Genomic DNA, 20,021 nt, shown 5'->3' on the forward strand with positions numbered 1-20,021 from the left:
AATTCTATCTCCTCTATCTTATTAAGTTATTTGAAATTTTGAAATTGGCAGCTCAAGAGTGAGCAGTGTTGAGGCTGAACTCGTTACTACGTCACACCCAACAGTCACATCAAATAAGCAGGAAGCTTTAGCACGAGGCCACCAGCACCCAGCGCTACACTGAATGCATAGATAACTTCTGTAGTGGGAGTTTGCATTTCAGCCAGATGACAAGCACAGCAGGACACTGGAGGTATGCTAAAGCTAAGCTAGCAACCTCCCGCTACTTTGTTAGGAAGCTTAGACACGATCTTACTGTTCTGAAACATTCCCTTTGAAATCTCAACTATGCAACAGCAGCTTCTTCCCTTCATTCAGGATCAGACTCCGGTTCACAAACCACTACGTCTCCAGCAGCAAGCATTACCACAGATAAAGATGTGGTGTAAGGGACTGGCATTATTCATGAGGTCATATTCCAATTGGCTGGGGGTGAAGGTGGGGGCCACACCTCAAGCCAATCAGAGTAGGTGGTCATTAATAATCCAAATTTTATGTAAATAGCTTCTGAAACAGCCTGCTGGAGGACAGAGGGGACTCTAGGCTGTAAGGAAAGATGGATTTAGAGCAGTGATTCTCAAAGTGGGGTCCTGGGACCCCTGTGGTGCTTGAGGGGGTTCCAGGGGTCCCCAGCAAAAAGGGGAATAATTAATTTTCACCATAATTCCATCCATAAGTAACACAGAATGTATGACTATTTTGATCATGACTTTCATATACTTTCTGTGATAAAACATCTAAAAGAAAAATCTAACAAAATAAAGATGGGGTATGCTGGGACAAAATCTTATCAGATGGGGGTCTGTGATCTAATTTGTGTCAGTTTAGGGTCCTTGACATGAAAAAATTTGAGAACGACAGATTTAGAGATATTGTAAACAACTTTTGGTGAATACAATGTGACAGATATGTTTAAAATAGACTCAGTATTTATAAAGATTTGTCAAAAAAGGCCATAATACCAGATCTTTGATGTTAGCTCACCCTTTTTATATTTGTCAGCCTGCTGCTCTGCATGTTTTGTTTGTCTTATTGTAAAGATCTTTGATGCTTTGATGCAGTGCCTAACATTCAGGAGCATATGATGAATGATTACGCTGATGCACAGAGGTTAAAGAATAAAACTGCATTAAAATAGAATGGAATACATTTTTCCATTCCTACATCTTTCACATTTTGATTAATTTTTTTTTAAATGAAATTTGTTTTCAACGTTTACTATTGATTCGTTTTTTAATGAAGACTTGTTTTAAAAAATACTTTTTGTCATAGTTTTCATCTACAAAATGAACACTGTCGACAGTCCTGATCCCAGCTGTAAGAAAACATTGTAAATAACTAAATATAGGCAGCAACTTGAGAAGGCAGAGTATTAGAATCATTAAACACCACACACTTAATGTGTGGCCTAGACTGGAAAACACTCTGTCCAACCTGGTCTTATCAGTCATGACACTCAAATCATATTTATAGTCAGCTTAAGTACCAGTGTAGTAGTAAGTGCTACTTTGAATGTGGATCAATGTGTGCAAAAACATTATTTTCACCAGCATCTGCAGAAAAGAGCAAACCATGCCATTCATATATTACAATGGTCCTCAACTATCGAGCAAAAATACGACAACAACTTATTTGCATGGAAATCATTTTGAACGTATGCAATTAAAAGCATTTAAGAACAGTTTCCATGAAACATTTTGTGTCTGCAGTTTATTTATTGATAAAGTTTGAGCCTATTATTTAAGCATCTGTCAGTGTTTTACACTAATGGGACTGCTGACAAACAAGAGTCATAAAGTGTTTTATGATGGAAACTGAGTAACAAAAGTCTCTAAATGATCTTCAACAAGGAGAAAAACAGAAATATTGAATCATTTACTACACAATGAATTCTGGCCAATTTGTCGATCAGCTCCAAATCAGCCACTTAAACTGTCTGAAGTGTGAAAGGAGGACTGTCAAAGTGTTGAGAGGAAAATCAACTGGTGACTTGGCTACACTCTCTGTCATTGATCCTGGTGTCTGTCTGTCCAGCCCCACACCACTCTCTCTGTCATGTTTACAACATCCCAGCTTTCGGCGTCAACATTCTCCCAGCCCTGCCAATAGACGCCTGTCCAAGCCGTCCATCAAAACGCCCTTCTGGCCCCGCCCCTTTTCCCCTCCATTAGCTGCATACAAACCCCTGGCGGCTCCGTGGGACCAGACAGCCCGCCACGGCCCCTGGCTCCGGCTATCGATTGGTTCTTACGGTAATGGGCGTCTGTCTCCCTATTGTCTAATTGGCTAAGTGATGGGATTGATCCTCAGATTGTTCGCTAAGTTCATTTGCTGCGGCCACTGTCGAGACCAGCAAGTGGACTGCATCGCATGTTCAGAGCTGCTGGAAGCTGTGCAAGACATTCAGTGTAATGGCTCTGTAATTGATCAACTGCAAGCGATGGTGGGTGTGGCTGGATGCATTAGTGCTGGAGGATGTTAAGAGAATGTTGATTAAGGCTCATTTTGGCCATCATTATGTGATAATCGATCGAGGTGCATGTGTTCTATACGGGCCTGATGTGTTCTTTTTGGAAACAAACCTTTTATCTGACATCTTGTCTGCAGAAACGCTGATCTCCAGTCAGTTTTCTTTCCATCTGTCAAGTTGTAATGAAAGACGCTGTCGAGGAGGGCTGGGTAATGATCCCAGATCAGCTCTCTTATGCTGAGAGGGTTGAAAAAAGTAGCCATATATCTGCAAGAAAACATCAGACCTCCTAAATGAATAAAGATCAATGTAAGTCATTCAATATCTTGCACCCACAGGGAATTTTATCCAACTATACATTTCAACTCCATCAAGGAAAAATCTATTTATAGTCGAGTGTAAACAGGTAATTTCTCTTCTCAGTTACAAGCACACCTTCCAAGCTCTTTCTTAACTTTTTAAGTATTTATACAAATATTTAAGTGATACATCGGTGTACAAACAGCATTTTTCTTAATCTCAAGCCAAAACAGTGAGAACGGGCTGCCAACGGCCTGCAGCCTTCGAGTCCTGTCCCAGAAGTAATAACACATACTTAATTCCATATCTGAGTCTCACCTTGCTACTCCCACACTTCTCTTATTGTTTCTCTCTCCACTTAGTGGGCAGGGAGAGAGTGAGGTAGACAGATAGTAAGACAGAGAGGGAGAGAGAGGGTTAGAAGCACACAAACGTGAGCATCAATCTGCACCGCTGCCAGTATCCTCGGCACAACACACGCCATTGATTAACACAGGATTAACACCTCCCTGCACACACACACACACACATATATATGCATAGAGAATCAACACCCATCATCACACACGTACACTTGCCGGCAGCTTGTACAGCCCTCCACTGCCACCACTATGTGTTATCTTCCTCCCATATGTGTACCTCAGGGCCCTTCCCAGTCCCTGTAATAGACTGTCTCGCTCAGTGCCACAGAGTCTCTGTGCTGTGCTGGAGGGACTGGGGGGGCAGTGTGTGTATGTGTGTGTGTGGAGGGGGTCAAGGCCACTTTTTTCCATGCCTGTCTGTCACTCTCCCATAAAACAATTAAATCCGAAATCCTACCCCACCCCACCCCACCTTACCCTACCCTACCCTACTGCAGTGGCCCGCAGTGGCTGCGACACACACACTCTGGCGGATTCATGTATGTGTTTTCGCTTATGTGTTTGTGCTTGTGAATATGCATGACGCCGTTTCCAATCTACACCAGCCATTGTGTGTTTGCTTGCGCCCGCACTCTCCACCATTAGCTTTCCCCTCCATCAGCCTCATTATGAGTCATGACTCAAAGACGTGATGTGAAACTCTCTCTGAATAAGCTTCATTCATATTCAAGTGAACGCCGCACATCTACAGTATGATCCCTCTCTGTCAAAAGCACGCAGATGGCAGCCACCTCGAAAAGAGTTCAACGCCCCTGACCACGTTAACCTGCTGGTCTCCTGTGTAGACGACAGCCGGGACGCTCAACAACAGACAGGCAACACCGCCGTGCCTATCAGTCGCATCTGAAATGTTAAGCCCGGAGGTTGAAGATTTCCATGCAGGGGAGGAGAGAAGGAGTGAAGAACACAGGGAAAGAGGGAGTGTGGCGGTAAAGGGAAAGAGAGATAGGAGAGGGATGGACCAGGAGATTGTGAAAGGAGGGAGGGAGAAAGAGAGGAATAAGCCAAAAGAGGAGACACAGTGATACACAGTGATATGTCGTCACAGAGGGAAAAAGGTTAATCCATTTAACGTGCTGCATATGATCCCATAAGCTGTGGAGCGATGATGCTATCTCCAGAATACTGCATATACCCTTTAGGCGATGTTGTTTATACCGCACACAATTACCCTCTCGAATGCACCGGCAAAGTCACGAGAGGCCTTCGACTGTCTCTACTCGTAATGAGTCGCATATTGACAATGTGTAGGCCACTGCTGAGGTCAGCACGTACAAGCAAGATCATGAGATCAGGACAATTAGACAATTGAATTAAAAGCCCCGCAATGCCCATTGTTTAGACTGCAATGAGTCCCATGATACTGACAAATAGCCACAGCATGGAATAAAAGGATGGTACAGTTAGAATACATATAATTTACCACGACAAGGAGGGATGATGAGTGTTAATGGTGACCTGCAGGGTGTTCTAGTGTGTGTGTTAGCTTGGTAAGAGGAGTTCATGACCATGAATGTGTGCGCTTGCTAGCCAGGACTCCAATTACAGACAGCAACAGGAGTAGCAGCGGTATCTATAGGTCATTACTGTGATACGGACCGTGGCTGGTTGCTATGTATTTAATGGACACCAGGGTGTTTGGACCATTAGGCTGCTTCTCTACAGCCATCTGGTCATCTGAAGAAACTCCTGTAACATCCGAACATAGCACATCATTATGGCCTTGGCTGGACTGAGCATGTGTGTGTGTGTGAGAGTGTGAGTGAGAGTGTGGAAGTGTGTGCTTTGAGAAACGGAGGTTAGCGCCCGGTCGATGATAGAATCTGCAAATGGACGCCACCTTTTGCAGCGGGAGGACAAGTCATTTTAGCAGCCTAATGGAATTTTACGGCATGGGAATACAGTGTATAGAAGGAGATATCATCTCATGCAATAGGAAGAGCTGTGCACTGTGGTGAATTCTGGTATTTCTATTTATTCCCTTATAGTGGAAGACAAAACTTATTTCCAGTTGAGGTTAACAGAGATGAGATTGCCAATACCTCACACACAGCCCAAGGGAAGACTTAACGTGGTCTTCACTCTCTCTAAAAGCAAAGGACCACCCAGGTTGCCATGTATGGAACACATTGACATAAAGATAAATTTCAATACTGTTTACAGCTCAGCATGCACTTCAGTATGGACGCCTGCCTAATTTATGGCCGCCTTTCGCTTCCAAGTCTGCCTTTTAATAAGCGAAGCTCCGAGTCGTAAATAACTAGGAGATTCTCTAAATCATTAGCCATTAGACGCTTTTCGTGTGTTGTTAACAAAAGGTTTGCCAGGTGAGGTTTATGCGTGTTTATTGGCCCTGTGAATTTTTAAGGAGGGCTTTAGAGAAAGTGCAGTAGATCAATAGCTTTTCTATATACAGGTTTGGCACTAAATCATTTCACATTTGGAGTCAGGTTACTACTTTCTGACAGTGTCGATGATGGAGGTTACAAGCAACAATATGGCTGCCAAAATAAAAACCTACCCCTACAGCCAAACACCATTATCAGAAAGGAAGGAAATATCACTTTGTTGTGATGAAAAGATGTGACTGACATGGAGCTGGAATTTGGCATAGCAAAGAAACTTTTTTGGTACAGACTGAAACATGTCTGTAAACTGGCAGTGAATAATTGCTTCTTCTCTTCATCTAGTCTTTCATCAGACCATTCACTTGAATGAGAAAGTAAATGGTAAATGGACTGTACTTGTATAGCGCCTTTCTAGTCTTCCGACCACTCAAAGTGCTTTTTACACTACAAATCACATTCACCCATTCACACACATTCATACGCTGAATGGGTACCAGGCAAGGTCCCAACCTGCCCATCAGAGGAAGCTAACCATTCACACACATTCATACACTGATGGCACAGCCATCAGGAGCAATTTGGGGTTAAGTGTCTTGCCCAAGGACACATCGGCATGTGGACTGGAGGAGCCGGGAATCGAACCGCCGATCTTCCGATTAGTGGACGACCCGCTCTACCTCCTGAGCCACAACCGCCCCAGTGTGTTCAAACTATTGACTGGTACTGTATGTATTTATTTAGTTCTTGTCCAGCTGCTTGTGTTTAGACATTTAGAGAAAATCTGGTTTATTACAACAGAAAACTATAGACCCATCTTATGAGCCATCACTTCTTTATCCTTTTAAAAGTCATCATGAAGAGATGACTAGTAACACTCTTCGTTTTTATATTTTTATGAATTAATCCAAATTTCATTTCTTTTATTCCATGCTTTTATCAATTCACATTTTGGTACTCATAATTATGTCTGTGTTTTTATTTGGTTATAATTCTCAGTCTGTGTAATGCCCTTTTGTCAGTATTTGTTGTCGATAAATAAATTGACTTGACTATTACAACTTGGGTCTTACTCTTGTTGCTCGGGTTATGATAATATTGTACTCATTACTAAAATAATGAGCTCTCTTAATGCAGCAACATCACTAAATAAAAGGTTGAATGGGGCATCAAGGACAAGCAGTCAGACAAACATACAGGTTGTAAACAAGCCAACAATTTTACCAGATTACCTACAGCTTTAATTGGAGGTTAAACCAAAAGTGAGCGCACCTGTGGTGCCACTAAAATCTCTCATCCTCTAAGCCACGAAAACAAAAGCAAAGTTGTAATAAACCATTTTCTTTTGCCACTTGGGAAGTTCAGAAACTTCTGTTAAGTAAAGAAAAGGTTTTGTGGAGAAACATGTTCATATTTCTTAAAGTGAAATATTGATAAAAGGTTTGGTATCGATACTGAAAATCACAAACCATTGACATTACCCTACATGTGGGGGATTGTTGGGTCTCTGTAAATTAAAGAGTACAGTCTAGACCTGCTCTATGTGAAAAGTGCCCTGAGATGACTTTTGTTGTGATTTGGTGCTATATAAATAAAATTGAATTGAAATGTGGGTAATCTGGTGGTTTGTGATTTGATGTGGAAATTTGGAATCCCTTTGCTGATTCAAACGGCTTCATTCAGTTCAGTTCAAATACATATAGTCACTGACTATGCAGTCCATTCACTATCTTTATGCTAAGCTGTCGCATCACTATTCAAATGCACTTCAGTATGTACATCAGTAAGCAGTGGTATCATCATGGCATTCAGTCTGTTGCTGGTTCAAACTGCTACATTCATTTCATTACCAAACTAGGCCTGTTTATAGGGTTAATAACTCAGCAGCCAACTGCAGTATATGCAACAGATTTATCACTTCATGATTGTTTATGTGGCCACTTAGTCTTTTGATAACGGCTGAGCTGCTAAAAGATTAGAGATATTATGATTATTAGATTTATTCGTATGCGTACTTAACATTTCTATGACACTTTCAGAGCACACAGTGCAGACCAGTTGTCTGACATGGTTGCCAAAAACACAACACTTTAGTCGCACAACAAAAGGCTCTGTCCGCTGAAGTGTGCAAACCGCAGCACCACTTCAGGTGGCCAAGTGCTGATCCCAGGCTCGGTCCCTGAAGAGGACGAGGAAGCATAAGTCCTTATCTCCTTAGCAGCAAGCTGCTTTAGACAGGCTTCTGAAGAGGAGAAACAGGCTTTTGAGAAGCTGTGCGTACAAAATATTCAGCCACAGATAAAGAGGGGAGGAGGAGAGATTTCCCTGTCCTCCCATTCCCTCTGTCGCTTCTTATCCACAAGGCTGCAGGAGATGCAGGGTTGGAGCAGAAGGCATGTGCAATAAGCTGTGAGAAACACGACCGTCGCCATCCATTGCCTAATTGCTGCGGTACCAGCCTGATGACACACTTTGCATAGGAAAGACAGCAAATGGCTGAATGAGATTTTATTCCAATTTGTCTCCTCTGTGGCTGCGTCTATCAGCAGTGTAATGAAAGATATGTGTACACTGCAATCCTTACTGCAGCTACACAAAAGTACACCTGACCTCCATTTTGGGTCCATTTGCATCTGGTTGACACGTTTCACATAGAAACAATGCTTCATGCTTTCTCCCCACAGAGACTAGTTTTTAGCGCTAACCTACTCAGCCCTTTGCACTTCCAATTTCCAGTATTAACCAGATTTGAATAATCATTCTATTAAGCTGTCAGGTCCCAAAATCCCTGTGCTTGTTTGGGAGGGAAAGATATTTCCAGACCTGTAAACAAAAAAAATCTGATTTAGCTTTTTCCTATTTAAATATGGTCCAATCATAATGAAGACCTCTATCTGTGGTTGGGAAACCGAAATTGGCAGGCATGAATACGGTGCTGCTTTTTCATTTTAGCACTGCTATGAAATCCAGGAATATGTAGGCTTAATGCTGCATTGAATGCACACAGAGTAGCTGTGACTAAATTTAACATGGTTGCTGAAATGGAGTCGGAGAGGATTTTTTTCTTTTTCTGTTTTTTCTCTCATTAAATGTATCATCAATAAACTAACAAACAAACAAGAAGCAAATATTACACCAATTCTTGATTAGTCACATTTGTACACATAAGAGAGAAGATTTAACATGCATGTAGAGAAAAGGAAATATAAATAAGTAAATAAATAATAAAACTATAATTAATCAGACATCGGAGACAAAATATGAAAATAGAAGACTAATATTTTTTATTATTTCAAAATACATAGTTATAATAAAACCTAAGATTTTGATGATATAAAGATAGATAAATTAGGAAAGTAAAAAACGATGATCAGCAACCACAACTCTGCTCAACTAGACTGTAACTTTGTGTGGAGGTAGATGTGGTTTACAGCTTTTCAGCATAGGTTAAAAAAAAAAGGTTGCCAGGTCTTGTCAAATTTTGAGGAAGAACGTTTCAATGTACATCATATCATACAGTGTCATGTAGTGAATCATATTTTGTAAATGATTTAATCCACAAAGAGTGGGTGGGGAGCTAGGTACCCTCCACTTCAACGCTATGAGTCTTGTGGCCCCAAAATCACAAATGCTGTCATAAGAAGGTTTGAAATTCCCTCTGTAGAGTGGAGGATGCTAAACAATGCCTTAATGGCTGCAAAAATACCACATATTGAGCAATGACAGACAGGACCAGAGCAGTCACAGGTTTTGTGTATTTTTGAGTAAATTTTTATCAAGCCTGACTTTGGATCTGGTGCTGAATTTTACATTGGATAATTTCATATCTGGCACAAATTTCATATCTTTCCACTTCAGTGAAAACATCTTAATCTTCCTCCAACAAAAATGTAATCCCTAACAAAGAAGTTTGATTGAATTACCTCATTGAGATGAAATATTAAACTCTTAAAGGGTAAAGGGAGTAAAACAGTGAAGGTTTGGTTTGGCAATTTAGGGTTTGGATCACAGGCAAAACTTTGTACCTGTGGGAATTGGGGGGGAAAAAAACAAGTGCTAGAAAGATGTGGAAGTGGAAGAGGGACAGATTATTTGTAGAGTGGGATAGACAAAGGAAGAGGCACAAAATTAAAATGTTTCTTGAAATCACTTCCGAATTTTTTATAAAGCATTGTACTGGTATTATGAACATGGCCTTGGATATGGTGTTTGAGAAGGGAGTGCAATGTAGCAGTCATGAGGTTGGGAGGCACAAAGGGTTTTTTAACTGCAACCATTCTGGAGGAGGCTGTAAAATAGTAGGACAGATCCAACACTGTAACGCATGCTAGCTGCCCAGAAGTAAGACTGACTGTTCAGTAATGCCATGCCACCAGGGAGGAATTGGGTATGAATTAAGAATGGTTATGTATTCTATACTATTATTTATTCATATGGAGCTGAATACAGTCGCCATTCAAGCAGCCTCCACTAAAAAACTAATGACTAAAGCCTATAAAAAATATATATACTGGTCGATATTTACAACCACATTTTTGACTCAAGCTTGATCCAAACTAGTTGGGATGAAACAGCTGTTTGTTATTAGCGGAGATAGCGACAAAAGTAACAGTTTTCAGATAAACGTCATTTTAAAAGATATTGTTACAGACCAAAACTATTTTTCATTGTGATCAACAACTCATATGTGTGTTCTATCAATACCAGTTGCTATTTAGTACAAATGTGGAACAACTTCAATATAATTTGACTTTGAACAGAAGTTGTTTCTTTCAACCCTGTTAATCGGGACGACAGTAACACATGGGTGGGTCAAAAGTAATGCAACGGTATGAACCCGAATCGTTTATTCTTGTTTCTATTAAAAATGTCTGACAATGTCCTTGTTAATATGTAATTGCAAACATATTATGTCCTTTATCATAATAAAATTTTGATTTTTTTTCAGACCTATGTAGATCAGCCCATTAACAAATTGCATTTCCTTAAATTCCTGCTTCGAACTGCGATAGTTTGATGTATCCATGCAATTTTTTGTGGTTTTGGTAAGTGTTGTAACGTTGCTGACATATCAGACTTCTATGGGCTCAGAGAAAATCGCTGTTACTTTCTTCCCATGTTACTTTCGACCCGGTTCTCCCCTACTCTTATGTACTAGCCTTGTTATGAAACTCAGCAGTCCAGAAGTTGTGTGGGCTGGCGAGGGTAGCAAAACTTGTCCGAGTCATCCATCATTGCCAGGGAGACTACCCACCTCTGGTGGCACAGCTGTTTGGGCAGTGACACCAGCGTGCCAGCCGTGGCCCCTACATCTGCTGCTGGGTTGCTGTTGACAGGGTCATTTGTGGCTTTGTGGAATACAACAGCCAGCGTAGTGCCGTCTGCAGCAGATGGACTGAGAGACACAAAACACAGGGTCAGAGGGCTGGAAGTGAAATTTTGGGTGGAAATGAGTTAGAGATTGAAGTTGATTTCATATCAGCCTGCTGCTCTACTTATCTGGAAGAGAAGGGAATGGCCAGCAGACGAGAAAATGAAATGTAAACTGGGCATTATTGGGTTGATTTTCTTACTGTAAGTTCTTGAAAGGAATGTTAACTTTGCTGATTCAATGCCCCAAATGTGGAGGAAGTTTGAGTTGATGGAGAATACATTCTAATTGAGTGAAGCTGGCAGATCAGGTTTTGTCTTTCTGTATCCAATATAAATTCAGTAAACATGGGACTTTGACAGAAAATCTTGGTGCCTCAAAGTGTGAACAAGTTTTCATTCTTTTTAATGAAGAGCAACTTCTCGGTTTGTTTGTCAGATGATACTGAAACCTGCCAAAAACCTGCCATTGCCTTGGACTCTTCATGATGCACGAGTCAAAGTGAACAGAATTAAGATGATGATTAAATGTCATAATCTATTGTTTGAATTAATAAACTAACAGCTTTTTCCAGAGCTTTCAACCACATTTCACGGTCTTCAACAGGAAATGGAGTTTGTTAAGTTACCATGGAGATGGCTCCATTGTCGTTGCATGTCTCAGGTGTGCAACTTCGGTCAGGTGATAACAGGTGGTCATATATAGAGGATGGGGAGATAATAACTTGTCTCTGTTCAAGGATGCCATCTCCATGACAACTCCACAAACTCAGCTGTCCTCGGTGGACCAATGTTCAGACTATTTTGTCACACAAGGTCAAGACAGCCTGTCCTCAAAAGAAAAACAACAGTATAGGTCAAATATTCAGCTGGCAAAAATGACCTATAGTTATGTTTGAGAGACAGACGGCATCTAGTGGCCGTAATAATTATGACACAGTTCAGATGACGTCTGTATAAGGTGACATATTTCCATATTCGGGTGAGGCGGGTTGGGTGGATGGCGAAATAGTTAGATGGCAAAAAGTGGACTTAGCTGCAGGAGACCACTATTCGCTTCCTGTTTCCAAATTGCCTAATTGCCTAATTTTTAGGAAGTAGTACCTTTAACCTACACAGAGTTTCAAGTAGGGCTATCCTTATAATGACTGAAAAAACCAGAGGGTTCATTAGTTAAATTTGGCAGGGCAGCAGACATCTCAAATGTCTATGGAGGTGCAACCAAGACAAACAAGTAAAGGCCCTGGTACATTCATACACTCAACTAGGATCAAATAAATTAGTCAGATCAAATAAATTTAAAAAGATATTAATCATGTTCTGGTTTTACATCTCCCAAATGTTTAAGAGGTAGAAATCTGAGTAAAAAATGCAAAACTGTAATCCAGTCATTATGCTAAATCTTTTATACAGTAGGATATATTCTGCTATAACCTCTTCATTTATCGTACTGATGTTACTTTCTGTGATTAGTTCACGTCACTAGATTCACTAGTTTTCTTTATGAAACAACATTAGTGCTAGCAGGTAACTAACTTTTCGTTGCTACTCTGTTTACTAGCTTCGAGCTTAGCTTAGTTTAGCAGTTAGCTTTGTGCATTTGCAGTCAAAGGACCCTTGTTGACATGATGGTGTGTGATAACTGGTGCAGTTGCAGACAGGATGTCTCTTCTAGAGAAACGTGTCCGTGAGTTAGAGCAGCTTCTTTTGGCTAACGTTACTTTAGACGAGACGGGCTCTACAGATAGTTGTAGCCTTGCTAGTGAAAGCGCTAGTGTAGCCTCGTCGGCTGCGGTAGGAAATGAGTGTGTATTTTGACTACAGACTGACTGGCTGCTGTCATGTTTATTTCTGCTGTGTGACAGGCTGTTAGATATATCCATATCAAGTAAAAAACGTCCAAACTTTATCATTATTAAACATTTTTTTTATATTAACATTTCATTGCGATCCTGTATCGAGATCATTTTATCACCCAGCCCTAGTTTCAATTGATCATTTTAACCAAAACCATAATTTTTCCCTAACCTTAACCAAGTGTTTTTTTAACCAGACTTTAACCACAGCATTGTCACATCATAAAACATCATTATTGTTTAACAGTGATTTGTAACGGTTTTGGAAAGCATCGATAGAGACGCCATATTAGAAAAAGCTCCTATGGGTCATTCTGGAGTGCATGATACAATCAACCTATGTGGTTGTATAATCATGAGGATGTATTGGGTCAAGAATGAACTTCAAACCCACAGTGTATAGCCAAAACCTTACAAATAAAAGGATGAAGTTGATGTTTGATAAAAAAAAAAATAAAAAAAAAGTTATCTTATTAACTCATCTCAAGGTTTTTACAGAGCTTTCAGCCATGTCTCATGGCCATCGCCTGTGAATGGAGCTTGCTCAGGTGTCATGCAGATGGTTTAGTTGTTATCATGTAATGTCTGTAATCCAAACACATCACACAGGCACTGTGAAAGTAAAAGCGCAGCCATAAAAACATGTTTCACTCAGTATAACCATGAAATATAATGAAGCACTGCAACAGGCACATACAAAACACATGTATTGTTATACTTTGTGGAAAACTGGACACGAACAAAAGGTTAATACCAACACATATTTGACTTTACAAGCATATTCTTGAATGGAAAGGCCTTGTGCTACACTAGAAAACACCACAGACAATAGATATGTTTTCATCCTTGTGTCAATTCATATTAAAGTCATCTTTTTTAAAAAAGAGGATGTGAAATCTGTATTTTTTTTTCTTTCTATCACTTGGATTGAGTTGCAATCAAAACCACATTTACAAAAGGAGCCATTACACTTGAGTAATCAATATAAAAGTCTCAGTTAAATGAAAAAAGATTGTATCTAGTTGAAATCTTCCGTTTCTATTCATTTTTTCCACAACCGTCACATCTTCTAAATTCATATAAATGCAACTGCTGGCTGATGTCAGAATTCCAAACCTACAAGACAACAATGAATAAAGGAGGGTTCTCTAGTCAGCGTGATAAAGCGGTCAAGGTGAAGAAAAAAAGAAAAGAGATGCTGTAAACACTTCGAGGAGGAGGAGGGAGGATGAAGTCATTTTGGAGTTCAAACCCACAAACAAGCCTGAAGAGCTGATGGGAGGGAAGCATGCTGCTGCTCCTCTCCTCAGCTGCTCCACCCCAGCAAGCTTCTCCTCTCACCTCCCCTGCTGAGGAGTCAGCTTTCATGTTCTTTTCAAAGTCTCAGGTAGTATTACCCAGGGCAACCTTGACAGAGCCCGGGGCAAAGGCAGCACTCGGCTCTGTACCTGCTCAAAACACACACACACACACACACATACACACAGACACACAGACACACACACACACAGAAACACACACAGGAGAGTGTGCGGTAGGTACGCTCACTGCAGCGCATGCACACACACACACACAATTGTTCGTGCACACACCAGCAGCCTGCATCGATGTTCCCTCTTCCTACCCACCCACGCTCTGCCTGCGCGCACACACACACACACACACACACGCACGCACACACCCTTTGATTGTCTCCACGCCGTCGCTGTCATTAAGACTCATTAAGGGGGATGGTTTTATTGAAGGCGGTCGTGTTGAGGCATCCGCTGAATTATTCATATGCGCCTTCCATTGCACACACTGTCTCTCTCTCTCTCTCTCACACACACACATACACGTAGCACACATCGTTGAAATGCAGGAAGCTGGAGCAGACGAGAGAGAGAGAGGGAGAGAGAGAGATGCAGCCTATATAGGTCACTTCCTCCTCCACCCGCATCGCTCAGAAAGTGGAACTGGAGGGAGGGAGGGATGGAGACAGAGAGCGAGGCTTATTATAGCAGGCAGGCAGACACACGCAGACACACACACACACACACACACACACACACACACACACACACACAGAAACACAGAGGCCCCAGCAGATAAAGGAGCGTACACCTCAGAGAGTAGATTGTCACAGCTATGAATGAAGCTCAGAGTGGCTTTTGCTAGAAGGTAATACTAATTCATTGTTGAGAGACCTAAAGAGGAAGTCAGTGTTATGTGTGTGTGTGTGAGTGTGTGTGTGTGCATATGTGGTCTGTCATAAGCTACTTTTGGGGACAAATTTTAGACTTAGGACCAGTTAATTGGGGACAGCTTGTCCAATTGAGGACAAAAGCCGTGTCCCCAATTGGGAAAAAGCTGATTTTTGGGTCAGTGGTTAAGGTTAGGGTTAGGGTAAGTCTCCAGGAAATGAATGTAAGTCTATGTAACACCCCAAAAATGACCATGGTCTGATATATGTGTATGTGTGTGGGCTCAAAGGCCATTATCAACAGATCTAAAGGAATTGATCAGATGCCCACCACGAGCCCTCCCATGATGAACATATGGGAAACAGTATGCACAGAAATGGATACACATTTACATTTACTTTGATCATATATTCCATCAAATATTCATTATATACAATCAGGGTTAAATATGCGCAGTCACGTGAGTCCTATAGAAAGCAAAGGAGAATGTTAAGCGCTGTGGGTAAATGCACACTGGAGGCTAAAATAATTAGACTGTTATGTTAATAAAGGATATTTCAGAATTATTACAAATGGGATCTCCTTTTTTTCTAGTTTTTGGCTGTTATCAGTTATGATAACAATGTAATCATTCAGTTTTTTGTGTAGATCCGGCAGCGTGGCAACATCGAGGTGGTGGAGAGTGCAGCACCGCCTACTCAAAACAAACCTCAAACTTCACACACATCGAAACACATTATTAAACTTCATCAAAAAGATACATTTAGATAATGAAGATGTCGATACCAGCGCGTGCCGGCGGGAAAAGCATCACCAGAAGTATTTTTTTAGCTGTTATCCAGCAGTGGTTTGCATCATCCAAGGTATTTTAGTGATCACACAAGTGTCTACTGTCTGTCTGGGATGAGAACATCTGATCCCAGGGCAAAGCAAACGTTTAAACCCAGATTTTCAGAAACAGACAAACAAACTTGGCCCCACTGTGTCCACTGTGGAATTACTGGATTTAAAAGATGCAAACCGCTGCTGGATAACTAGGTTAAAAAGATAAGGGTAGTATTTCCTCCGTAAGATTTACACTGAGTATAACCTGTGTGAATGAGTCACATGAGTGTACAGAGAGCCGTATCTCCAGAAGGAGATGATGCGATGGACATATTGTTAGTAACCATTGTTACCTCAACAGGTGCTAAGATTTCAAGCTCTCTTAACAAGCAAACCAGCTCATCTTCAGTGTTTTCAGGGGTGAAAACAGCATTTACTTACTTTCAAAATAGATGAATTCTGTACCTTGACACCACTGGACATTTAGTTTTCAAGTGGTTTAGATCATCTGGCTACATTCTGTTGTTTGTTGAATGACTGCTTTTGTTGTCATGTTGAGCTTTGTTGAAGCGATGACACGGTGCTCCCAGATTTCAGCAGTTACTACAATATTATCAGGCAGTAGTCCGATGATTGCATGTTGCTTTTCATTCTGCTTTCTGTTGATATTCCTGTCTTTTTCTTCTCTCATTCTGCAATTCGAGCTGTCCTGTCACCTCTTATCCGTCGGTATCCCACTGCTCACCTGGCCGGTAGCCCGTCCAATCATTTCATGCAGGCCGAATGAAATGATTGGACGGACTTATTACAGGCCTGTGCCACAAAAATGCTTCTAAAACACATGACCTACCCTAGCCTTAAATGAAAGGTCGAGATCTTTGAGTCAAGCGCTGTGATGAGAGCTTTGGAAGGCCACTGTCTGAATAGCGAGGCCTTCACTGGCTTTCAGAGCGGAGAAACCAGCGCCACTATTCCTGCTCGCTTGACAGGCAAACACAGCGAGGTGACAAGTGTATGTGTGTGTGTGTGTGTGTGTGTGTGTGTATTCTTGGACTCGCAGGGGCAATATCACAGCAAAGGTTCACTGCTTCTCCTTGTCACCTGGGTTCCTCTGTCCTCACCTGATGTCTTGTCAGTGACCCAAATGTCAAGTGCATCTGTGCCTGAGTGTGTGTGTGTGTGTGTGTGTGTGCGTGTGTGGTCAACTGGGCAGAGGAGAAGACAGATCTGGGTCAGGCAGTTCCCATGAGTGTGTCCAGGCGCTCCGCGGCGGATGACATGTCTGATGTGAGCGAGTGAGAAAGGAGGAGAGGGAGAAAGAGGGAGAGAGCGTGAGTGTGCAGCCAGACAGTGGAACAGCCAGGGGTCAGAGGAGGACATGTGACATGATCACGCACACAAACTCCTGTAGCCTGGTAGCTAATCCGCATGCATCAGTACATCAATGCAATAGTAAAAACTGATAGGTCTCATCAGAAAGTGGCACAGCGAAATTCATTAGAGCGTCCTCATGAAAGGTGATGCTGGGAGCTCAGTGATGTAGTCACGACTTGTGAGTCGACGTTGGCTGTTGTTGGTTGTGACTAGTTTTGTTCGTGGCAAAATGGATATGAAGAAGCTTTAACAGCATTGTTTCGCATTTGACAGAGCTAGGGATGCACGATGTTGGATTTTTTGCCGATATCCAATATGCCGATATTTCCAACTCATTGTGGCCGATTGCCGATGCCGATATATGCACATATTTCTTTCCAGCTGGCTGAGGAGACTATTATGCATGCAAGCATAGATTGTACTAATGATCAAGAGAGACAATATATGAAGGAAGAACTTAGGAGGACTGGAGTTCAGAGGCTCAGCATTAAAACTTTAATGAACCTGTCAAGTGGGTGGAGCAGTAGAGTTTTCTTTGAGTTTATTAGACAGACAGGATTAATGTGTAGGATTTAACCTCTGGTCTAAACTGTACAGATTGTAGAACCCCTTGAGGCAAATTTGTAATTTGTGATATTGGGCTATACAAATAAAATTTCACTTGACCACTTCCTAGTTAAAAATGTATTGAAAGAACACAGATATGATAACACTGTTGCTGACAGGTGGCTACTGAGCCCTTGCCTTATAAACAGATGTGTTTACTGTAGGTCTAGAGGCAGCGCCAAACGTCACAGCCTTATGAACAGGAAGCAATCACTTACCAATGTACGTTCTGAATTGTATATGAACGGCGATGCACTTGCTTAGCTTAGAAAGAAAAATGTATTTACTACATAGCTGTGGACTATGAATCTTTGAACAGAACTGAACGAATAATTCAAATCAGCTACGTGACTTGTAATATCCACGTCTAATCTGACTTTCCAAAGGGAGTTACTCAGTATTTATAGGACTTTACTGTTAAAAATGATGGCTGGAAAACACAAAATCATAAATGCAGACCAGAAAACAAGGGTTAATCTTGGTGTGGCCTTCTTCAAGATGGATAGGTTTTAGGATGGACGGATAGACCTGAGTGACTAACTCCAAAGTTGCTTGTTTTTTTGTAACACCCCACAACATGCCACATTTTTAACTGACAGAGTACATTTATTTCATTAATCAAGGTGTCAGTGCAGTCCAAAAGCTGTGATACATTGATTCTTTTTAAAGCAGGAGAAGAACCTTTGGCCAAAATCACTTAGTGTTCCTTTAAGCAAACATTAATTAGTCACTTTCCTCACCAGCTTGCAGCAACAACAGAATCATTTGGAAAGTGCTGAGCAAATGAGAGCAAAATGAAAGATTAAAAAAAAAAAAAAAAGCAGTTTTCTGAATCGGCTCTGACTGAACTTGGATAGGAATGATCCCTTGCTGAGAGCCCTTTTCACCACATAATAATGAATGACACACCAGGTTCTAGAAATAATACTCAGCAATCAACTCAAACCACCTAAGTTTTGAAAATCCATCATTAATGCACCATGGGCTGAGCGTTCATGGAGCTCTGAGCTGTGCGGCTGTGGCTAAATTGGTTTTAATGGATTTCATGGGGTGCCGTTCGTGGGCCGTTTGATTGACAAAGAGGTTTGAGAGTTGCCACAGCCCCCTGCTCCTGTTCTGTCCCTGAGCTATGCACCACTGATCAAACACATACAAACTGTCACTCTGTATTGCCAGAACGTCGGTGACGGACTCACCAGTCACTTCAATCATTAGTCAATCAGCCTCACATCCAAGAGCTGGAGTCACAAACTGAAGCAGGAGGATGATGCTGAATGCATTTTCTGTTGAGTAAAGGTAAAAAGGAAAAAGTCCTTGGATTGTATGATTGCACTTCAATAAATCAAATGTTTTTGGGGATAGTGAATTACTGCCTAAATGACTCAAAAGAAGTTATATTTTCATAGCAACAAAAATATAAATAAATCAATTACTTTCTCCATCTTTTATAGTCTGCTCAACATGAAAATGAGAACAGCCTTTATTGACAGGTATGTACAAGCAGCTCCATCCAAATTCCCCCTGTCCAACGCACAAACTACTACCGCACTCCAATGTACGACCTTCGACCTGTGATGTCCTTCAACGGCAATTGGCTCTCAATCTCCATGGAGACGCCACGAGGGCATGGGAGTGGATGTCCGCGCTGGACATGAGAAATGAGCACAATTACAGCTTTTGAGAGGTAATTATATGTGCGTTGTGGTGGCAAGGGCCCATAAATAATGCTGGATCCACCCCGTGTGCTTGTTCGGTAATTGAAGAACAATGAGGTGGGAGCAGGGAGCTGGGCACATGCCGCATCATGATAGCACCTGGTCCATTGTGGTCCCATTCACCCCGGAAGAAAGGAAGGTCGGCCAGCCAGACAAAGCTGAATGATATCAAGCACCAAGGCTACAAACTCTGCCAATGAGTATCTCTAATAGCATGGTGGGGGGGGGGGGGGGGGGGGGGGGGGGGGGGGGATGGGTGGAAAGAGCTTGTCAGCCTTTTTGTGAGGCTTTTGTAAAGACATTTAATAAGGTATAGAAATCTGTGAGCGCTAATACGTGTACTAACAAAGTCCCCGAGAGATTTAAAGCATTGGAACACCCATAGCATGGAGAGAACATATGCAAATCAATCAGAGGTTTTAAAAAAAAACCCCAACATATTGGACTGAGAGGGTTTCCTGCAAAACATACCCTTAATACAGACCCTTCCTGTAATTTCACCGATGGCTTAATAGT

Source organism: Thunnus maccoyii, chromosome 16, assembly GCF_910596095.1.
Source record: "Thunnus maccoyii chromosome 16, fThuMac1.1, whole genome shotgun sequence".
NCBI classification, from domain to species: domain Eukaryota; kingdom Metazoa; phylum Chordata; class Actinopteri; order Scombriformes; family Scombridae; genus Thunnus; species Thunnus maccoyii.